Raw genomic sequence first — 16350 nt, forward strand, 5'->3', positions numbered from 1 at the left:
CTGCCCAATCATTGGTTTCCTAATTCAGAGTCTATTTTCTGAAGAGCAAATGCCCCATCCCCTTGTAGAAAATTGTCAAGATTCATCCAGTACAGCTAAGAATTAAAGCATGGAACATGAGTGGGAGATGACTCTGGAATAGGAAGGAAGAAGGAAATACACTCAGGATAATGTTAGCTGACTCTGTTGTAAAGTAGGATGCATGTGATCTATAAGCGTCTGCAGAATATGGTCCTATAAGTTTCAGAATTAAAGTCCATTCACCCAATTTCAAGCACGTAAATAGGAAGTGAGGATTTTAATGTCTAATACAAGCATCTAAATGCTTCATTTGCTCATGTAAAATGCAAAAATATAATCTTAAAACTTACTGAAAACCTAGTCTTGTCTCTCTTTTCTCTGAAGCTGTTGGGAAAATAAATGATTTAATTGAATGTTGTATGAATAAATGTAGGTGTGACACAGTACTTGTTTTTAAATGAACAGGACAAAGTAGTTATTTTATTATGAATATGTGTAGATATTACAAAGCAGTAGCACAATTTCTCTTAAAGTTTTGTAATATCTAAATACAAGTATATCTATATTAATAGAAAATGCAAGTATTTTTAAATTGTAGAACTTGACTACAGCAAGTATAACACAATATCATTCTGATATCAAGGAACTAGTTAATGTATGATGATTTCTCTTGCCATCTCCCATATTGTCTTTTTTTAAAAAAAAATTCATTTTGAGAGAGTGCAGGTTGGGGAGGGGGAGAGAGAGGGTGACAGAGGATCCAAAGCGGGTTCTGCACTGACAGTAGTGAGCTTGATGTGGGGCTTGAACTCATGAACCATGAGATTGTGATCTGAACTGAAGCTGGATGCTCAATCAACTGAGCCACCCAGGTGCCACCCCACTGCTACTGCATATTGTCCTATGTTTTTTCTTGTTGTTGGTTATATCTTTGAGAAGTTTTGGTTGTGAATGCATAGCTCGTAAACATTTAAAAATTGCTTATCAAATCATAGGCCAAAATTATATTTTTAGAATGTAATTTTAGAATATCATTAGGCAGTGAACTCATTCATCATAGAACATCATGCATTGTTTGTTTTAGAGAGAATACTGAACAGCTCATATCCTCTGCTTAAAAATAGATGCTTTTTTTTTCTCAAAGCAATTATCTTCTTTTGAGTCCAATTTTCTCTTCTCTGGTATTCAACAGGACTTCAATTCCAATGAGCTTTCATTTTACTATGCTGATCATGTAGTTATGCCATTTTTTTTCTATCTGCCTCAAAGCTGTAGAATTTTAAATACATTTTTTTGGTCAGAAGCATATTTATTCAGGTATAGCAAAGCCTGTATCTTCTGACTCTCACTGATTGCCAAGAACAGGATACTCGGACCACTAAATGTAAGGAGGCAGTTAGGAACACAATATGTGGTTAGGAACACAAATATTTGGAACCAGACTCTCTAGGTCAAATTCTGAGTCTAGTACTTATTTGTATGTAACCTTGATCAAGTTAGTTAATATCTCTATGCCTCAGTTTTCTTGCCTGTAAAATGGGGGACAATGATGCCTGTCTAGTCAGGTTATTCTGAGAAGTACTGGCTTATTATATGTTAAGCTCTTAGACCTGTGCTTGGCACATAGTAAGTGTTACATAAGCATTTTTATTTTTATCCTGACATCTATTAACTTTCCCTTGAAATTTTAACAAAATTCAAAAGAACTAATTTACAACCTATGAATTTATTTATACAACTTTTATATGCAGTAATAGTGACCCAGCTGTGTCTAGAGAACCTAGAGACATTTTTCATTAAGTTTTGGATAACATGCTCTGAAGTTTTCTTCATCTTCATATGTTAATTTGCTCATTCAATAATTCCTTTTTTAAAACATGTTTTTAATTTTTATTTATTTTTGAGAGTGAGAAGGAGACTGAGCATGAGTGGGGTAGGGGCAGAGAGAGAGGGAAACACAGAATGTGAAGCAGGCTCCAGGCTCTAAGCTAGCTGTCAGCACAGAGCCCGACACAGGGCTTGAACCCATGAACTGTGAGATCATGACCTGAGCCAAAGTCGGACACTTAACTGACTGAGCCATCCAGGCACCCATTCTTTCAATCATTCCTATTTATTAAACATTTATTGTGGTGCTTGAGTATTCAGTAAGGAACAAACAGGAAATATTCTCTACTACCTGGATCTTATATTCAAGTCTTATATCCAAGCAATAAACAATAATAGAGATGTTTGTTTGGAAACTCCCTTCATGACTCCCTACCCCTGAACTTCAGTTTGAATCAAATGCTAAACTGATTAATTTTTTACTAAAAAAAAAATCACTGTCCCTCTTTAAATGCACCGATGCAGTAAAGTAGATGTATGTAGAAATGGTTTTAGAAATGGATGTAGAGATAATGTGTCAACTCTCTTAATTAATTTGCTTTTTTCTCATTGATATTATTAACCTATCTTCATATTAAAAAGTTTCATAATGAATCATTCTTCAGTTGGGAAATCCAGCTATAGTTATAAGTTTATCAAATGTTTTTAGAATGCTCACACTTAAGACTGTGGGAAAAGGGTGCAGCTGAATGGCAATATATTAACAAAATGTGTTGAAAAATCAGTTCCTTATTGACTGTATACAAAACACAAATTTCTAATAGCTCTTAATGGCACTACTTCCTCTGTGGATTATGTAGGAAATTCTTTTGTCTGAATAATTGTTCCCGGAGGAATTCATTCAAAATGAATTCACTTTATAAAGAAGGATAGACAATGCATGTGTATGTATGTGCACACATGTGCATGGGTAAGATAGAGAGGGAAACTGATCATTGTGGAATACTTAGTTAAACAAGCATGTATGCCTAGTATAATTAAAGAACATAATTTGAAGGTAGCAATAGTATCTAATTATATAAAATACTCTGTATGCTGTTGCTTGTCATCACATTGTTTAAAATAATCTAATAGTAATAATGGACCTCTAATCCAAGTGTTATAGAAAACAATGGTGGGAGAACTAGGTTTTCACTAAAGAAAAAAAAAAAAACCACTGAGAACCCTAATTGTCTGGATAGTTAGAGAGGAAATAGCTCTCATGCTTATGATGGAATTATCTAAGCCCATAAAGGTAAAGTGGACTATTTCCTCTCAGTTATCCTGACTTGTGCTGTAAGCTTCTCTGCTTCAATTTAGATTGGAGACATCTATAACGTGAACTTTATTTATTTATTTTTAAAAATTTTTAAATGTTTTATTTATTTCTGAGAGAGGGAGAGAGAGAGGCAGCATGAGCAGGGGAGGGTCAGAGAGAGGGGGAGATACAGAATCTGAAGCAGCCTCCAGGCTCTGAGCTAGCTGTTAGCACAGAACCCAATGCAGGGCTCGAACCCACGAACCATGAGATCATGACTTGAGCCTCAGTTGGACGCTTAACCAACTGAGCCACCAAGGTGCCCCTATAAGGTGAACTTAAAAAAAAAAATTAATGTTTATTTATTTTTGAGAGAGCAAGAAAAAGTGCAAGCAGGGGAAGGGCAGAAAGAGAGGGAGACACAGAGTCTGAAGCAGGCTCCTGGTTCTGAGCTGACAGCACAGAGCCCAATGCAGGGCTTGGAACTCATGAACCATGAGATTATGACCTGAGCTGAAGTTGGACACTTAACCAACTGAGCCACCCAGGCGCTCCTAATGCGAACTTTTAGTAAGAGTGAAATGATACATTCCTGGAGTCCTCTTTACTGTAATGGTTCTCAGGTTGGTGGGATATGTTGCATAGGGTACGTACATTTTCCAAACAATGATCTCTCCACACCCCAACCCTTTGTAATTTTTAAAAACCTTTCCTTGTGATTCTAAACTATGTCTTAGCCCAGTCACACACTTCTGTCTCCTATCAGAATCCAGTTTTTAGGAACTGTGAATAGATTGTGTCTAAAGGAGCCATTAGTGTTCCAGAAGAGTCAGTTAATTTCACATAAGAACATTTCCATCTTAATTGAAGTCTTCTTAAAAAATCAAGTTTGGCCCAGACCCAAAAAGACTAAGAATCTGAACAAATGCAATTTTTTTAAAATGTTTTTTTATTTTATTTTTAATATTTTTATTTACTTCTAGGATAGAGAGAGACAGCGTGAACAGGGGAGGGTCAGAGAGAGAGGGAGATACAGACCCTGAAATTGGCTCCAGGCTCTGAGCTGGCAGTCTGCACAGAGCCCAACGCGGGGCTCGAACCCACGAACCGCGAGATCATGACGTAAGCGAAAGTCGGACGCTTAACCGACTAAGCCACCCAGGCGCCCCTGAACAAATGCAATTTTATATGTGAATAGTAGTAAGTAAATTAAGAGGAAAGGATGAATACTGTTAGTGTGGTGGCTGGGTTGGGAAGAAGGGAGATGTTTTCTAATGGTTAAGATGTGTGGGCGTCAGTGAACCTTGGAGGTGAGGGTCATTTCTTCAAAAAGGACACACACACACACACACACACACACACACACACCCCTCCTGTGCAAAGTGGTATAGCCTTTCCCAGAGAGACATTAGGGTTATCTAGCACATTAGGCACTTCTCACAAATTTGCAATGCTCAAAATATTAAATCCATGCCTTTACATGTCTCCTTGGTCTAATATCAATTTGCATGTCAAAAAAAAAAGAGTATCATAAGACTGATAAATTGATCTCAAGAAAGGGGTTAACCTTTATAATAGTGATGGTGAGGTTTTTGTCAGGGCAGTACTCTAGTGTGTTAACAAATAATGGTGTGCGTGTGTGTGTCCCTTCCTACTTTATCTGTGGCTAAAGGGATCTCTCTTAGTTCCCCTTACATATATAATAAGATAGTCCCCAAAACTAGTTAAACACACTTTTTTTTTTTCCAAGTAAGTCTTAATCTTGGCAGATTCATACTATTTTAGGATGTAACGTAAAGCAAATAAAATATCTTGAAACACTCTTCATGTGGGAATGCAGGGTAGAAGTGACCCCTCTCTGGTTTTGGAGACTGGAGGGTTAATGATGAGACAAGGCTGTCAACAGCTAGAGGTGTTTCAAGTCCTGGTTTTCCTGGAGCGTTCTCTTACTTTGAATGAATGACCTGAGTGAGAATGCTAAGAGTTTCCTTCTTAACTTTACTCCTTTCAAAAACATGGTAAATTACAGACATTCCTTTATGTTAACCTTATTTTAATAACATTCAGGTATTTAAGCTGATCAAGTCTGATATGACAGGATAAGTCATCTAGCTATGAAAGTAAAACACCAATGTAAAATACTCTCTGGTATGATTTCTTTCTGTGAATTTTCCCAACAATTGTGATACACTTTTAAAAGGCTTTTTAAATTTAAGAACATTTATCTGAGAATGCCTAATTGAGAAAAATACTGCATATTGGTAAAATTGCTTTGCTCAAGACAACTGCTGCTATTTCTTCATATTTAAAGTCCCAAACCACATTTTGTATTTAAGAGCTTCAAATAATAATTACCTCTGTGTAATGAGCAGAAGTCCTTAAAAGGGTCTGCCGGTTTCCCTGAAATCTTTTACAGGGTGAGCAGAGCTATATCCACTGATAACCCAGCTGCCGAGGAACTGAGTAAAGCCGGCTCCAAACTTCTCAGCTGTTGACAGGCTTGACTTGCTGAGAACACTGGTTAAATATAGCACGCGCGAGCTCAGCTCCTCAACAAAGTCATTGCTCCGACAGTGTTGTGAAGGGAGCAGAAGACGAGAAATCTAATCTCAGAACCCAACAACACCTAGCAACAGTTGAAAAAACTTTTAAACAAAAGTCTGGGTGGGAGATATACAACAGCCTCCAATTTCTGCTGATCGGGATTTCAGGGAGAAGAAGCTGCTTTCTTTCCCCTTCTCTCTACTCAGTTTCCTGCATGACTTCAGCTATTGGCTAGTCCTAGGAAAGAAAGTGGGAAAAGCTTTTTCCTCTGTATTCTTTTGGGCTGGATAGTTTTCCAGGACTCCAGTCTCTCTTGGGCTGTGGGACAAGCCACTGGGTTCTTCAAAGGATAAACTACCTCCATAAAGGACATACCCTTGGTTAAACAAGCTGCCGTCAGGTAAGACCAAAATAAATAGCTATTTACTCTCTTAAGAAATTTCTGCTTCTACAAGAAGCATTTTCTCTCAGATTCTGTGTTGTCAGTGTCTTTTGATTCTTACTGTTTCCACTGTGTGATAACACATTTAAGGAATTATCATAATCATTGTGAATTATTTTTAAAGAGTCAGCACTGTCATCTCTCTCAGAATTATACCAATTCCTTTATAAACACAAAGATTGTTATGATGTTTTAATAGTCATCACAATATTTCTGCCAAGTTATCATTCTTTGGCAGGTAACAGAAATACGGCAAAGGACAAATTCACAGCTCCTTTCGCAGTTAAGACGGCTAAACAGTGGAAGAGATCTTGTCCCTAAGAGCAAAATAACATTCATTTACTGAAACTAGCTGAGCAGCTTGTACGGTAAATGAGAGGGAAGTCCTGCATGGTGTTTGTATTGCTGTACTTAAGACGCCCTGCTATCTGCTTCTCCCTTTGCCTGATTCTCTGATTACACTGGTACACCTTGTGCTGGCTCTGACCTGGTTACGTTACACTCACCCCAAATGCTTCTGACTAGGCACAAAACATGGCTGCTGTAAAATCACTACTTTTGCAGCTGTTGAAAACAAACCGTTCAGAAGAATGTTATTTTGTGATTTGGAAGATGATAAACTGAGTAATTGCTTTTGTATAGATAAAACAGATTGTTCCTAAAATAGAAATTGAATTTTTAGAAAAAAACCCTAAAGTTGTATATGTGTGTATATGAGTGGGTTTACTATCATGTAAAGGAAATCCTCCTTTTATCTGTTGGTATATTGTCTCCCCTTCCATGAGTCGCTATGTGATTTTATCAGAAGTGCTTAGAGTGATCAGTTTCACACTGATTCTGACAAAAGTTATGTCTGAATGTTGGGATATAATTATTGAGACCTAGTGTCTATAACTGGGCTAGATTTACATAAGAAATTTGGTTCCTTTATGTGAACATGATGATTTGGATGAATATTCTAAGGGTAATATAAAAGATACAGATGCACATTTTAAGAGGGAATTATTTGAGTCTATAATGTTAACCTAAACAAAGAATTTACCCAAGACCAGTTTTGAACATGTTTCTTATTGACAGATAAGGATGTATCAACTCTTTCAATACGTGTTCCTATTTTAGGAAAAAATCATTAAAGCTTATATATTCAATGTACAGGTAAAAGAAATAGTATATACATTTCAGAATGTCCAAAGCTTCATACTTCTGATTGCATGATTAGTTTATGAAGTAAATGAAGCTAATCATATACAATGAATGTATACAAGTGATAGTGCAAAATGCACTCTGGTAAACTTGGTATCAGAGAATGAAACTCCTGGTGCTTTAGTGGAGATGAAGTATCTTCGTCTTGAAAAAGTTCTGAAAAGTCAGAACTAAATGCTTTACATTTTTCTTGTTTTTATCTTAGGAAGGGTCACATTGTTGGCTTACAGTTGTATGTGTAAAGCCAAACTTTGCCATTAGTTCTAGGCATGTAATTTCTTTTGGAGTCAGTGGTACAGTGTGCAGATAACTGAGTACAGCATTTGGCCCTGAGTGAAATCTATTTTTCCCAATGAATTGATTTCTGAGTATCATCGTCTTCATGGCTGTAAATTTACTCGTGAGAATAAAAAATAGCGCAGGTTAGACCATGTGCTTCCCTCCAGTATGAACAATTAAACCCTCCGTGAACTTTGCAAATTCTGTTCTCCTGTTCACTCAAGTTCACATTTCTATGTTATTTTGCAAACTACCTTTCCCTTTTGCCTTACAAGACGTTAGATTCCATTCTTGTATCTCCTACCACACTAAGACCTCTTCTCTTTACTCTCTTTACTGAGATTACTTCTCTTTAATCTCAGTAAGGATTGTAACAATCCTGGCCCCCCTACCATTCCTCCTTGCCATCCAAACCGCCTTGCCAATGACCACAGGGTTAATTTTCCTAAAACATTGCTCTACTTGTTTGTCTACTCTTCAGTTATCTTCTGGGACTCCTGGTTGCTGCCAAACACCTAGACTGGGTATTTTGAAAACCTTCCATCATCTGGCATGTACTTAACTTTTCCAGTTTCACCTCCCACTACTCAACAAGTGTCCTCTGCTTCAGATATTTCAGATTTGGGGCCATTCTCCAAACACATACACAGTGTACATTTCAATGCTACACCTCTGTCTGTTTCATTCCCCCTGCTTGGAATACCTTTCCTGCCTTTTCCTGTAGATACCTTGTCCACTCTTTAAAGCCCAGATCAGTGTCTTCTACTTTCACAATGAATCCCTGACCATACCTTTTAGAAGTGATTCCTTTATAGTTTAGACAGTTTGGTGCTCCGTTACAATTAAGGAACATTGAGACATGGTTTGCGTCTTTAAGTTCAGAACAATTTAATGAAGCAATTAGGTGCAAAGCATTGTCCCAAGCATTGCTTGTTTTTGGAACTTTTTATTCCCATGCACACTGTGGATGTTCTATTAACATTTTTTGGCTCTAGATTTCTGATGATGAGTACATGACAAAGTATAAATAAGTATAAAATCAAGAAAAGCCACTTACAGTGCAGTTAATACTTTTTATTTCAAAAATTTCTCAAGGCAGGTCTTCATAGCTTTAACATGCACAGAGAAGTTACAAGTAATTCTTACTACACTCATGTACCTGATTGTAGAGATGATATACCTCTTGAGAAAAAAGTAGAAAGAGCTAAATATAAAGATTGTGTGTATACATGCTTATGCATGCATCTACCCACCTAAATGCTATAACTCATAACTTTTACCATCTTTTGTTACCAGATTCAATTTACAATGAATGTGGTACTGTTCATTCAAAGCATGGTATTTTGTGGGTCATCATGGATAACAGTCTGGCCTGGAACATTAAAATATTTAAATATCATCTTGTGATCCTTTTTTCTTTTTTCCCTAGATATTTAAAAATAGAGACATTTTTCAGATTTATTTTTAATCACTTATGAAGACTCTAAGTAAGGCACTGTATGAGATAAAACATGAATTATGATTTTGAAGCAATTTTTTGTGTGCCCACCAAAAGAAAGGCATTCTCTTTATATTTTCAGATAGCCGAGGGAGTTAAATTTACTCTTTTACATGTGTTTAGCAAGAATCATTATAGGATTTTCCCAATGAAATTTGTGAAATATTTAATATATTCATTTAGCAATGGTTTTCCTATGGTTATATTTTAAATTTACTTTTTAGAAGTATAACGTGGTGGCAAAATACACATTCTAAACTAATGCTGATTGTGTGTTTCTTTTTTGGAAGATAAGCATTTCTTCATAAAACAGGCGCTTTAAGAAATAAGATTCTACAGAGCTTGCTTACTCCATATTTTTACTTATTTGTTTCATGCTATTTCTCTATACATGTGGGTTTTAGAAAAGCAGTAGCTTGAGAAGTGAGTGGAAAGCTTAGGTTGAGGTCTATTTGAGCAGAAAGATTTCAAAGAGAACACTGGTAACAACTTATTAGATATAGGATATATAAAAGACTGTAACAAATTTCTTTATACATTAATTATTTTAAATATATATGTAGGAATAGAAAGGTAAGCTAATAAAATAAATTTTGTTTCCTTAAACATGAGTTGAAAATATAAAAAGGATATGGGTATAAAGGAGGAGGTAGGGAAGACAAGTAGCACAGACAAGTCAAATGGCCTGGATTCAGATCTTCACTCACTATAACCTCTCTGTGCCTCAGTTTCCTCATCTGTAGAATGAGAATAATAATACTATCTTTCTCATAGAGTTGTTTTGGAGATTAAATGAGTTAACAAAAGTTAGTTGCCTGGTAGACTTTTCAATGAATTTAAGCTATTATTGCTTTATTATCACATCTTAAATGTGGTTATATGTTTATTTTAATCTTTGTTGCACACAAAACTCTTAGATACAGATAGTCTGTGAGCTCAAGTTCATAGATCATAGGAAAGGCAGAAGAATGTATTGTTTAAATTTGGAATCTTGTTTGGGACATACTTTGCTGCTGGGTACTCTAAGCAGACATAGTTTGAACGCCAACCAATAATTTAGTATGGAATTTATGTTTCAAACCCTCCCTTATCTCTCAGCAGTCTGCTGTCTTATAGAATCATTACTAAAAAGGCTAAAAGATCACCCATGGACTCTTCTATGGTTTCTATATTTGTACTAGGAGATAAAAGTATGTTTATACATAGTGCTTGGGTGCCTCTTTTATAGCCTACGACACTGGGTAATGTATGGCAATGAAGACTTCCTCCTCCATAGAAAATATACTATTATATTTATCACTCTTTATTTCTTCCCTTAGATGTTTTGTTTTGTTTTACTAACCTAGTAACAGATAAAAATGAAAAGACCAAAAAAGGTCATCTCACACTAGCTTTAACCTTACCAAATGGAAATGAATTCTTGCTATTCATTGTCCTTAATCCTATTCATTCTTAAACATGACAAGAAAGTATATTCCAAGGCAAACAAAAAAACTCCTTATATCATAAAGATGTGTGCGTGTGTATTATACGGTACTTACTATTCTGTATATTTAATTTAACAAAAATATTTGAAACACTCTTATAAACAGAGAAGTCTCTTAGTAGCTTTAGCTCCAACAAACCTTACGTCGGGTAGTTACGGTTTCAACCCGACCATTTGCTTTATTTTTCCCAATTGAAAGGATAAGTTTCGAAAACATAAGGCAAACTGAGTTTTAGAATTGTCATTCTTTAATGAAAACCTTGCTACAGAAAGAAAGAAGGAAGAAAAGAAATAGGAACTTTTCCTGGCTTTACAGAATACATTATCAAGATTTGAGGGCAAAAATATAGGAACCTCAGGAAAATACATCGGGTTAGGTTCTTCTTTTCCCTTAAATGGTCAGTCCTACTCTTTGGTTAATCAGCGAAGGGGAAAGAGTACAGGCAGAATTCTACTTTCCCTGTGGCAATAGCTGAGGCAGTTTGATTTCAAAGGCAAGGCAGGAGTTATGGAAGAACTTGGAATAAGGAAAATCAAACGTGAATTGAGCAGTCAGCGCTATCTGGCCGCTAACCAGCTGATTGCAGAACTTGAGAAACTCCCAGCAGAAATGAAGTAACAGGACGTTAACCAGCACCCCAGTCCCTGAGGGCTTTTTTAAGCCATAGCAGCCCTGAAAAGTCAAAGGAAGGTTGGTGTTGCGTTTCCTTTTTGGGAAATGGTGTCAATGTGCATAATATTGGGTGATTTATGTGTTTCTGAGGTCTGTGAAAGACAGACTAAAAATTTTTAAAGCAAATGCAGACTTGATCTCAAGTGATCTGACTTTTATTGAGCCCTTAGGGTTCAGGGATTTTTCTGTTTTTGCTTTCTTGCTTAGATTCTGTCACCTACTTTCTTTACTGAAATACAGAAGAACATGATGATTGTTACCTGACTGGCCAAAGGCCTTATATATCTACACTTGAAAAAAGTCTTTTTTTTTTTTTTTTGCTTTTGCAACAATTGATTGTAACTGCAATCTTCCCAAGTTACTCTGAAGAAATGAATTATCTGCTGCTTATCTTTGTAAGGAAAAGGTGTAAGAAATCCATGAACTGAATGCATCAGAGTTGGCCAAATGCATTCTTTAAAAAATGATTTGCTGAAGATTTAAAGCTGAAAGACAATTTGATTAAAAACTAGACTGTTGACATCACCAGGACAATCAAGTTACTGCCAACTTGCCTTGTTTATCTAAAAGATCTTTGTAAAAAAAATAAGTAAGGTTTTTAGGCGCACACATACATATACACACAGACATACAGAAGTCATAGGTGATATGGTAATAGGGTAAAAGGATTTTTTTATATCTCTTTAATATACTTACGTCTTAAGTAATTCACTTTAGAGCCTGCTTCTTTGAGGTACCACAGCACAACAGGAAAGGAAGAGGCATTGCTGAGTTCATAATGCTATTTCAGTGTGGCAGCCCAAGTACATGAGGAAATGACGCCCTGGGCCTGCATTTGGAGCCTCACAGTTACTGTGACGACAACACACACACTACTGGAAAACAAAGATGGTCTGCTTGCCAGGGTGAGCCAGGAAGAGTTTCGCCAGCTCACATTTTTCCTAATTATTCTGTAAATCTTGAAATGTGACACTGGAGATATTCAAGCCTCTTTGTGTTTCAAGAACTGTTTAGTAAGTGATACATACTTGAGCAGCCTGGTATTTGGGTGAGGGAGGGGCCTTACACATAAGCTTAACTTTCACATGTTGTCTTAATAGATATCATCTTCTGGTTTGGACATCACCAAACCAACTGCTTTGATCACAGGCTGTTGTTTGCTCTGGTGCATAAGGAAGCCAGCTGCATTGGTAGAATTCACTCCTCAGGGGCTTCTCAACTTTGGGTTACATATCCCCACCTTCTGTATGCTGTTCATTTCAGAGATCATTGCCCAACATACCAGGTGTTCCTACCAATGACTGGGCATATGAATCCCAATTCCTTTAAAAAAATTTTTTTTTAATGTTTTATTTATTTTTGAGAGAGAGAGAGAGAGAGAAAGAGAAAGCGTGAGCAGAGGAGGGTCGGAGTAAGAGGGAAACACAGAATCTGAAGACAGGCTCCAGCCTCTGAGCTGTCAGCACAGAGCCCTACATGGGGCTCAAACCCATGAACCGTGAGATCATGACCTGAGCCAAAGTCGGATGTTCAACTGACTGAGCCACCCAGGCGCCCCATGAATCCCAATTCTTATATAATGATATGATACATTATATAATAATAATAGCCATGTAAAATTCATATCATCTATATAATATAGCTATATATAATTATTTAGTATATACAAATGATGACAATACTACATAGCATGTACTGGAGATATTCTGTGCCAGGCATTGTGCCAAGCATGTCACATGGAGGATTTTATTTACTTCTCATAACAATCTTGTGGGACATTAGTTTTATCTCTGTTTTATGGATTGGAAAGATGAGGCTGGTAGATGGTAAGAAACATGCCATTGGTAAGGTGAACATTCAAACCTAGGCAATTTGACTTAGCTAGCCATATTTTCAACTACTTTCTTGTAATGTAGGCACTAGTTCAAGGAAGACCTCCACCTAGGTGACTGTGAGATGTTTTAATGAAGGTTGTAGAATGTAGACACTGCAGGGAGTCAGGTGCCCCTGCAGTGTGAAAAGATTCACTAACAGCAGAGAACATAGAGATTCAGGGCCAAGTGGGGACTCTTCTCCCAGATCCAGAGGTAGAAACAGAAGGGCTTCTGTGGCCCCTGGAGTTGGGCAGCCCAGGAAGAGCCAGGCTTCGGTACTGGAGTGCAGAAGCTATTCTTCTGCAGTTATTGATGGGGCAGTGTGATTCCCTAGGAGAGGGTGACATGGAACATTTGCTTTTATGAGGTATTAAGGCTGCTATTGTAGCCAGATCTTTTGATACTATGGGGATTTTGGTCTCCTTGTCTCTGTTGACAGCTCAGAACTCCACCTTCTGTAGTAACATTTGAAATGCTCTGCAGATCTCTGCCTTGGTTGTAAGTATTCAGTTTAAGTGTGTTCAAGAGAGAGTCCTACAAAATACTTATCCCAAGGGTTGGTAGCAGTTTTCCTTGAAGAAGTCTTTGGTGGTGTGTGTATTTCGGTTGGAAGAGGCAAGGAAGGAGGGGATAGAACATTTCATTCTATATAAGAGCTCTCATAGTTTCCCCAAAACTCTGTTTAGGTAGTGTGTTGTCAATTTGGCAGCATGTTATTCCCTCAGAAAAAAACCAGAGAGCTTGCTATAGTTTAAGGAAAATTATTTGATGCTTCAGCTAGTGGTTTGCTCCTATGGAGCAATAGTGTGAACTATTTTATTGGATATTTGATTTAATTCTTTTATCGTTATTAACCAGGAGTTAACCACTAATGATGCTAAATGTGTGATCACTTGGATATAATTAAAATTTTTGAGTTTCTATGTATATGTATGGCATGGATTGTCTGAAGTAAAAGGAGAGAAATTCTAATAAAAATTTGATGGAACAGATAATGCTATGCTTTTTCTTATGCCAGTGTCCATAAATACGCTATGTATCCAATATCCCAGGTGATGAGATTGAATATTCCAGTAACATAAATGTTTCATGTGAAGTGAGCACATAACAGAATGAATCTCTACCTTCTGAGAAATTGTATTCTATGAATTGTAAACAGTATCTTGTCAAAAACATATTAGCACGCCTTGATGCCCTACTCCCTCCAACATACAGATAAACATTCATTATTGGTCAATACACAGGACTTATACCACTACTGCTTACTTGATGGGATAAACATCTTCCTGAAGCAAATATACTCTTTGCTCTGTGGCACAGGTTTATTTAATCCAAAATAAAAGTAGTGACCTATTTCATCCAGGTCCTCTATTTCATTCACGTGATCTCTCCTGATTTCCTTACAACAAATAAACTCAGAACTTCCCTTTTGTCATCTCTTGTCTTTATGTAAAAAGATGTAACAGTATCAAAGGAAAGAGAGGATTAATGTTATATTCATTAGAGAAAAAGGGCTTGACTGCTGGCTTCTGGAAGTTTATTTTTCTTTATTCTCATTCAGTTATTCTATATTTCTCTTGGCAACAAAACTGATATAGCCTCTTAAATGGAAGATATTAACAATTTATCATATTAATGCAAGAGTTATCTAAAACATTCTGTAAGAGCTCCTAGTTCTCTGGGTACTTCTGTGCCTAGTCTGATTTCAAGCAGGAATGGGGGCTCTGAATCTCACACTGTTGATGATTATATAGCTTTGGTCTTGAAGCCAATCATACCCAGCAGGAAGCTGAGCTCTGAGCTCACTTGGAATTATCAGATCATCTAGTTTTGTGGTTCTCAAAGCTCTGTGCATTAGGTTCACCAGGGATGCTCTAAAAATTCAAATGTCTGGGGCTATACCCCAGAGGTTCTGATTCAAGCTCCCGAGAAGGTTCTCAAGTATTGATCTATTTTGGAAGATTTTATATGATTTTAATGTGCATCTGGAGTTGAGGACCAGTTATCTAGTTACAACCTCATCATTTAAAAGAAGATAGTACTGAGGGTGAAGGAAGAGACGTCCCTTAGCAGAAGTTACAAATTCCTCTGAGTACCAGTCTACTACTCTTTTTATCACGTGATCATTATAAACAATAAAGTAGCTAATATTTTAGCTTTTTTTATGAGAGAGAGAGAGACAGAACTTGAGCCTGGGAGGGGCAGAGAGAGAGGGAGACACAGAATCTGAAGCAGGCTCCTGGCTCCAAGCTGTCAGCATAGAGCCCACTGTAGGGCTCAAACCCATGAACTGTGAGATCATGACCTGAGTTGAAGTCAGATGCTTAACTAAGGCACCCAGTCATCCCTAATGTAGCTAGTATTTAATGAGTGCTTTGTATATATTAGGCACTTACAACCCCACAAGGCGGATACTCATATATTCTACATTTTACAGATAAAAAGGCTAAAGGAATTATCCATAGTCTCCTAACAAGTAAGTGGCAGATCTAGGATTTGAGTCAAGCAATTGGACTCCTCAGTTTGTCATCTTAAGCTCTTCATGGCTTTGCTGTTCTGGAGCTAACTCTGAGACTGTAAGGTGTTGAATGGTAGCTGCTTCCCTGTTTCAGCATCAAGGGGTCTTGTGGTAGCTGACCTTAGAGCTCTGATAACTGACTGGGCTTTCTGCTTGACCAAAGATTGAGTCCTTGCTTTCTCTATTTTCCCAATAAGTGGGCCAATTGGAGACAATTTATTCTCTTAGAGACTGTTCAAAGGCGCTCCCTTTTGCCAGTGACTTTGTTTCTGTATATTGTCTTTTCTTGCCCTTGTGGACTGATATAATATCTTCTGCCTTACTTTTGGGCACATATTCTTTTTATCTTTCAGTGGAAATTCTAACCACAGACTCTAGTCTCCTGTTCAGACCCTTGACTTTTCCCCTAGTCCTGTGACTTTGGCTGGCTTCACTATTTTCCCTGGGATTCCCCTATTGGGACTTACATACCACCCATTAACTTCTCATGATATCAGAAACAACAGGAAGGGATTAATTGCTTGACTTCTTCTATGGCAGCAGGTGCATTGGAAACAAGCTGGTCTGTCCCATGGAACTGACTAGACCTTTTGAAGTCTTCATTTTTAGGCAGCACGTATAGAATTAATTTTCTGATTGATTCTGTAAGTCTGAAGTTCTAAAGAGCAGGATTTTTCACGTGTAGGGG

General features: G+C 37.2%; 1 protein-coding gene across 1 annotated transcript in view; it reads left to right on the forward strand.

Annotated features, from left to right (window-relative positions):
* The first annotated feature begins 6005 nt into the window (after positions 1–6005).
* Positions 6006–16350, forward strand: part of FILIP1 (filamin A interacting protein 1) — a 176053-nt gene continuing 165708 nt past the window's right edge. The window contains exon 1 of the mRNA XM_039245785.1: positions 6006–6089. The gene's annotated coding sequence lies outside the window, so the exon portion shown is untranslated. The remainder of the gene's footprint in view (positions 6090–16350) is intronic.

This window comes from Hyaena hyaena, unplaced genomic scaffold, assembly GCF_003009895.1.
Source record: "Hyaena hyaena isolate Hyena2069 unplaced genomic scaffold, ASM300989v1 scaffold_270, whole genome shotgun sequence".
NCBI lineage: Eukaryota > Metazoa > Chordata > Mammalia > Carnivora > Hyaenidae > Hyaena > Hyaena hyaena.